The following is a 7,500-nucleotide window of genomic DNA, read 5'->3' as shown; positions in this document are numbered from 1 at the left end:
ATTTAGCAGTCTTATAGCTTGGGGGGTAGAAGCTGTCTTGGAGCCTGTTGGTCTGAGAGTAGCTCAGTGGTGTAGCTGTAGAACTTTTCGAGGAACTCAGGGGCCGATGCCAAATTTGTTCAGCCTCGCTGCCGTTCCCTCTTCACGACTGTCTGGGTTTGTGCGGCCCTTATTTAACTAGGCCTCTTTTTGCCTTTTTTAGTAGTCCGTCATTGTAAGTAAGAATTTGTTCTTTAACTGACTTACCTAGTTTAAATAAAGGTTAAATTAAAAATAAATGAAAAAATGTTAAGTCCTTAGTGTTATGAAACTTGAAGATCTCGACCCGCTCCACTACAGCCCTTCGACCCGCTCCACTACAGCCCTTCGACCCGCTCCACTACAGCCCTCGACCCGCTCCACTACAGCCCTTCGACCCGCTCCACTACAGCCCTCGACTCCGCTCCACTACAGCCCTTCGACTCCGCTCCACTACAGCCCTTCGACCCGCTCCACTACAGCCCTCGACCCGCTCCACTACAGCCCTTCGACCCGCTCCACTACAGCCCTTCGACCCGCTCCACTACAGCCCTCGACCCGCTCCACTACAGCCCTTCGACCCGCTCCACTACAGCCCTCGACTCCGCTCCACTACAGCCCTTCGACCCGCTCCACTACAGCCCTCGACCCGCTCCACTACAGCCCTTCGACCCGCTCCACTACAGCCCTCGACCCGCTCCACTACAGCTCTCGACTCGCTCCATTACAGCCCTCGACCCGCTCCACTACAGCCCTCGACCCGCTCCACTACAGCCCTTCGACCCGCTCCACTACAGCCCTCGACCCGCTCCACTACAGCCCTCGACCCGCTCCACTACAGCTCTCGACCCGCTAAACTACAGCTCTCGACTCGCTCCATTACAGCCCTCGACCCGCTCCACTACAGCCCTCGACCCGCTCCACTACAGCCCTTCGACCCGCTCCACTACAGCCCTCGACCCGCTAAACTACAGCTCTCGACTCGCTCCATTACAGCCCTCGACCCGCTCCACTACAGCCCTTCGACCCGCTCCACTACAGCTCTCGACCCGCTCCACTACAGCCCAGTCGATGTGGATGGAGGAGGGCTCTCGCCTCGTTCTCCTCTAGTTCGCGATCAGTTCCTTGGTCTCGATCACGTTGAGGGAGAGGTTGTTGTCCTGGTACCACACAGCCAGGTCTCTGACCTCCTCCCTATAGGCTGTCTCGTCGTTGTCGGTGATCAGGCCTACCACTGTTGTGTCGTCAGCAAACTTAATGATGGTGTTGGAGTCTTGCCTGGCCGTGGAGTCGTGAGTGAACAGGGAGTACAGGAGGGGACTGAGCACGCACCCCTGAGGGGCCCCCGTGTTGAGGATCAGCATGGAGGATGTGTTGTTACCTACCCTCACCACCTGGGGGCGGCCCGTCAGGAAGTCCAGGATCCAGTTGCAGAGGGTGTTTAGTCCCAGGATCCTTAGCTTAGTGATGAGCTTTGAGGGAACTATGTTGTTGAACACTGAGCTGTAATCAATGAACAACATTCTCACATAGGTGTTCCTTTTGTCCAGGTGGGAAAGGGCAGTGTGGAGTGGCAATAGAGGCTGCATCATCTGTGGATCTGTTAGGGGGGCGGTATGCGAATTGGAGTGGGGTCTAGGGTTTCTGGGATAATTTTGGTGGTGATGTGTGTCATAACTAGCCTTTTCAAAACACTTCATAGTGACAGATGTGAGATGCTACGGGACGGTGGATATGGGGCTGTAATCACAGGTTACCTTGGAGCTCTTGGCTACAGAGGGACAATGGTGGTCAGCTTGACACATGTTGGGATGACAGACGTAGACAAGGAATAGACTGAACATGTCTGTGAAAACACTTGGCACAGAGACACACACACACACACACACACACACACACACACACACACACACACACACACACACACACACACACACACACACACACACACACACACACAGAGGGAGAGAAAGCACTTATGTTAGCATTAGGGTAGGACTAGCAACTCTATGTTAATAATGAATGTTGATCATGTGTCAGTGTGTGTGTGTGTATGTGTCAGTGTGTGTGTGTGTGTGTGTGTGTGTCCCACAGTCCCACTGTAACTCAGTTGGTAGAGCATGGCGCTTGCAACGCCAGGGTTGTGGGTTCGATTCCCACAGGGGGGCCAGTATGTACAAATGTAATAAAAATGTATGCATTCACTACTGTAAGTCGCTCTGGATAAGAGTGTCTGCTAAATGACTAAAATAAACGTGTGTGTGTCAGTACAGCAGAACAGGCTAAGGATGAAACATTAAATGGACGACACACACACCATTGCATTATGGGAACCAATGTTTCTTTGTAACTACAACTGACCATCTATGAGCAAATCAACATCCACATCAAACTGAGTCCCAGACGGCACCTTATTCCCTAACAAGCAGCTGGGGATCTATTCATTAGTGCACACCGTAGCTAAATGGGGTTTTTTTTGCAACAAAAAAGGATTTATGTTGCAGGGTAGCCTAGTGGTTAGAGCGTTGGGTTAGTAACTGAAAGGTTGCAAGTTCGAATCCCCGAGCTGACAAGGTACAAATCTGTCGTTCTGCCCCCTGAACAAGGTGACCCACTGTTCCCCGGGCCCTGAACAAGGCAGTTAACCCACTGTTCCCCGGGCCCTGAACAAGGCAGTTAACCCACTGTTCCCCGGGCCCTGAACAAGGCAGATAACCCACTGTTCCCCGGGCCCTGAACAAGGCAGATAACCCACTGTTCCCCGGGCCCTGAACAAGGCAGTTAACCCACTGTTCCCCGGGCGCCGAAGACGTGGATGTCGATTAAGGCAGCCCCCCCAAATCTCTCTGATTCAGAGGGGTTGGGGGTTAAATGCGGAAGACACATTTCAGTTGAAGGCATTCAGTTGTACAACTGACTAGGTATCCCCCCCTTTCCCATTATTATCTCCATGACAACAGACTAGGTATCCTCCTTTCACCATTATTATCTCCATGACAACTGACTAGGTATCCCCCCTTTCCCATTATTATCTCCATGACAACAGACTAGGTATCCTCCTTTCACCATTATTATCTCCATGACAACTGACTAGGTATCCCCCCCTTTCCCATTATTATCTCCATGACAACTGACTAGGTATCCCCCCTTTCCCATTATTATCTCCATGACAACTGACTAGGTATCCCCCCCTTTCCCATTATTATCTCCATGACAACAGACTAGGTATCCTCCTTTCACCATTATTATCTCCATGACAACTGACTAGGTATCCCCCCTTTCCCATTATTATCTCCATGACAACTGACTAGGTATCCCCCCTTTCCCATTATTATCTCCATGACAACTGACTAGGTATCCCCCCCTTTCCCATTATTATCTCCATGACAACTGACTAGGTATCCCCCCCTTTCCCATTATTATCTCCATGACAACTGACTAGGTATCCCCCCCTTTCACCATTATTATCTCCATGACAACTGACTAGGTATCCCCCCCTTTCCCATTATTATCTCCATGACAACTGACTAGGTATCCCCCCCTTTCCCATTATTATCTCCATGACAACTGACTAGGTATCCCCCCCTTTCCCATTATTATCTCCATGACAACTGACTAGGTATCCCCCCTTTCCCATTATTATCTCCATGACAACTGACTAGGTATCCCCCCTTTCCCATTATTATCTCCATGACAACTGACTAGGTATCCCCCCTTTCCCATTATTATCTCCATGACAACTGACTAGGTATCCCCCCCTTTCCCATTATTATCTCCATGACAACTGACTAGGTATCCCCCCCTTTCCCATTATTATCTCCATGACAACTGACTAGGTATCCCCCCCTTTCACCATTATTATCTCCATGACAACTGACTAGGTATCCCCCCTTTCCCTTTCCCGTTATTGGAAAAGTGCAGGTAATCCATCCCAGTTTGGGGTCCGGTGTTCTTCAGTTTTGGTGTCAAGTGAATACGACTCGGTTCTTTATCCAACAGAAAGAGATGATATACTACCAGACATTCTAACAGGCAGCATTACTACAGATGTAGGATCCTAATTTGATCGCCCTGTTTGCAGGAGATCTGGAGGACATTTTAAACGTGTAGTAAGTAGCATTTGTGGTTTTATTAAAAAAGGCTTCTAAAGTGAGGAATTTCAGACTTGATTTTCCCTGTATCAACCCCTTACAAAAAAATGTAAATTCAAATTCAAATCCACGTAATAATTCCCATTTCCTGTTGCTGCAAACTGGCTCAAATAAAGCTCCTGCATCTGTACATGTTCTACTATGTTAGAACAAGCTGATGATGGTACAACACTGCCCCCTTTAGACAGAACACAATCATTTCTAGATTCGAGTTTTAATGTCAAATGCACAAGTACAGTGAAATGCTTTTCTTTCAAAAACTCAACAAATAATGTTTGTTTCCTTTAAAGAAGTTAAATTCGCTTCGTGTTTTTGTTTCCTTGCCAGGATAATAGCAGTATTGCGATACTGGTATCGTCCCGTCCCTAAATATTAGACAGGTGTAATATTAGATAGGTGCACCATCGAGAGCATTCTGTACGGGCTGTATCACCGCCTGGTACGGCAACTGCACTGTCCGCAAACCGCAGGGCTCTCCAGAGGGTGGAGTGGTCAGCCCAGCGCATTCACTGGGGGCAAACTACCTGCCCTCCAGGACACCTACAGCCAGTTCACCCTGCTACCATCTTAAAGGCGGAGAGGCTGGGACAGAGAGACTAAAAAATAGCTTCTATATCCAGGCCGGTCTCCCCCCCTGTATATAGTTCCACATTGATCTGGTACTTCCTGTATATAGATCCACATTGATCTGGTACTAGTACTTCCTGTATATAGATCCACATTGATCTGGTACTTCCTGTATATAGCTTCACATTGATCTGGTACTGGTATTTCCTGTATATAGCTCCTCATTGATCTGGTACTCCCTGTATATAGCTCCTCATTGATCTGGTACTTCCTGTATATAGCTCCACATTGATCTGGTACTCCCTGTATATAGCTCCTCATTGATCTGGTACTGGTACTCCCTGTATATAGCTCCACATTGATCTGGTACTTCCTGTATATAGCTCCACATTGATCTGGTACTTCCTGTATATAGATCCACATTGATCTGGTACTTCCTGTATATAGCTCCACATTGATCTGGTACTGGTACTTCCTGTATATAGCTCCTCATTGATTTAGTACTTCCTGTATATAGCTCCACATTGATCTGGTACTTCCTGTATATAGCTCCACATTGATCTGGTACTTCCTGTATATAGATCCACATTGATCTGGTACTTCCTGTATATAGCTCCACATTGATCTGGTACTTCCTGTATATAGATTCCCATTGATTTGGTACTTCCTGTATATAGCTCCACATTGATCTGGTACTTCCTGTATATAGCTCCACATTTATCTGGTACTTCCTGTATATAGCTCCACATTGATCTGGTACTTCCTGTATATAGATTCCCATTGATTTGGTACTTCCTGTATATAGCTCCACATTGATCTGGTACTTCCTGTATATAGCTCCACATTTATCTGGTACTTCCTGTATATAGCTCCACATTGATCTGGTACTTCCTGTATATAGCTCCACATTGATCTGGTACTTCCTGTATATAGATTCCCATTGATTTGGTACTTCCTGTATATAGCTCCACATTGATCTGGTACTTCCTGTATATAGCTCCACATTGATCTGGTACTTCCTGTATATAGCTCCACATTGATCTGGTATTGGTACTTCCTGTATATAGCTCCACATTTATCTGGTACTTCCTGTATATATCTGTATTTATTTATTTATTTTGCTCCTTTGCACCTTATTATTTCTATGTCTACTTTGCACTTTCTTCTACTACAAATCTACCATTCCAGTGTTTTACTTGCTATATTGTATTTACTTTGCCACCATGGCCTTTTTTGCCTTTACCTCCCTTATCTCACCTCATTTGCTCACATTGTATATAGACTTATTTTTCTACTGTATTATTGACTGTATGTTTGTTTTACTCCATGTGTAACTCTGTGTTGTTGTATGTTGTCGAACTGCTTTGCTTTATCTTGGCCAGGTCGCAGTTGTAAATGAGAACTTGTTCTCAACTTGCCTACCTGGTTAAATAAAGGTGGAATAAAATAAATAAATAAATCTTAGTCTATGTATTACTTATCTCATATGTATATACTGTATTCTATACTATTCTACTGTATCTTAGTCTATGTATTACTCATCTCATATGTATATACTGTATTCTATGCTATTCTACTGTATCTTAGTCTATGTATTACTCATCTCATATGTATATACTGTATTCTATCCTATTCTACTGTATCTGTCTATGTATTACTCATCTCATATGTATATACTGTATTCTATACTATTCTACTGTATCTTAGTCTATGTATTACTCATCTCATTTGTATATACTGTATTCTATACTATTCTACTGTATCTGTCTATGTATTACTCATCTCATATGTATATACTATATTCTATACTATTCTACTGTATCTTAGTCTATGTATTACTCATCTCATATGTATATACTGTATTCTATACTATTCTACTGTATCTTAGTCTATGTATTACTCATCTCATATGTATATACTGTATTCTATACTATTCTACTGTATCTTAGTCTATGTATTACTCATCTCATATGTATATACTGTATTCTATACTATTCTACTGTATCTTAGTCTATGTATTACTCATCTCATATGTATATACTGTATTCTATACTATTCTACTGTATCTTAGTCTATGTATTACTCATCTCATATGTATATACTGTATTCTATACTATTCTACTGTATCTTAGTCTATGTATTACTCATCTCATATGTATATACTGTATTCTATACTATTCTACTGTATCTTAGCCGCTCTGACGTTGCTCGTCCATATATTTATATATTCTTAATTCCATTCCTTTACTTTAGATGTGTGTGTATTGGGTATATGTTATAGAAACTGCTAGATATTACTTGTTAGATATTACTGCAGTGTCGGAGCTAGAAACACAAGCATTTAGCTACACCTGCAATAACATCTGCTAAACAGGTGTATGTGACCAATAAAATGAGTCTGACCTGCAGTGTTATATTTCCGCCACTAGATGGAGACACACTACACAGTCTGATGATCTGATCCTATAGCAGCACTCTCAGTTTAGGGCCCTGTTCAACATATCTTTACCATCCTTCCTTCCTTCCTTCCTTCCTTCCTGTTCAACACATCTTTACCATCCTTCCTTCCTTCCCTGTTCAACACATCTTCACCATCCTTCCATCCTTCCCTGTTCAAACACCTTCACCATCCTTCCATCCTTCCTTCCTTCCTGTTCAAACACCTTTACCATCCTTCCATCCTTCCCTGTTCAACACATCTTTACCATCCTTCCTTCCTTCCTTCCTTCCTGTTCAACACATCTTTACCATCCTTCCTTCCTTC

The 7,500-nt window shown here is 44.3% G+C and overlaps 1 protein-coding gene across 1 annotated transcript in view; it reads right to left on the bottom strand.

The window, feature by feature from the left end:
• LOC123743349 (protein kinase C beta type-like) overlaps window positions 1-7,500 on the bottom strand; it is a 138,400-nt gene that overhangs the window by 19,829 nt on the left and 111,071 nt on the right. The window lies entirely within an intron of this gene.

The sequence above is a fragment of the Salmo salar genome, chromosome 03, assembly GCF_965601325.2.
Source record: "Salmo salar chromosome 03, fSalSal1, whole genome shotgun sequence".
Taxonomy (NCBI): domain Eukaryota; kingdom Metazoa; phylum Chordata; class Actinopteri; order Salmoniformes; family Salmonidae; genus Salmo; species Salmo salar.
This window is presented reverse-complemented; position numbering and strand designations above follow the sequence as displayed.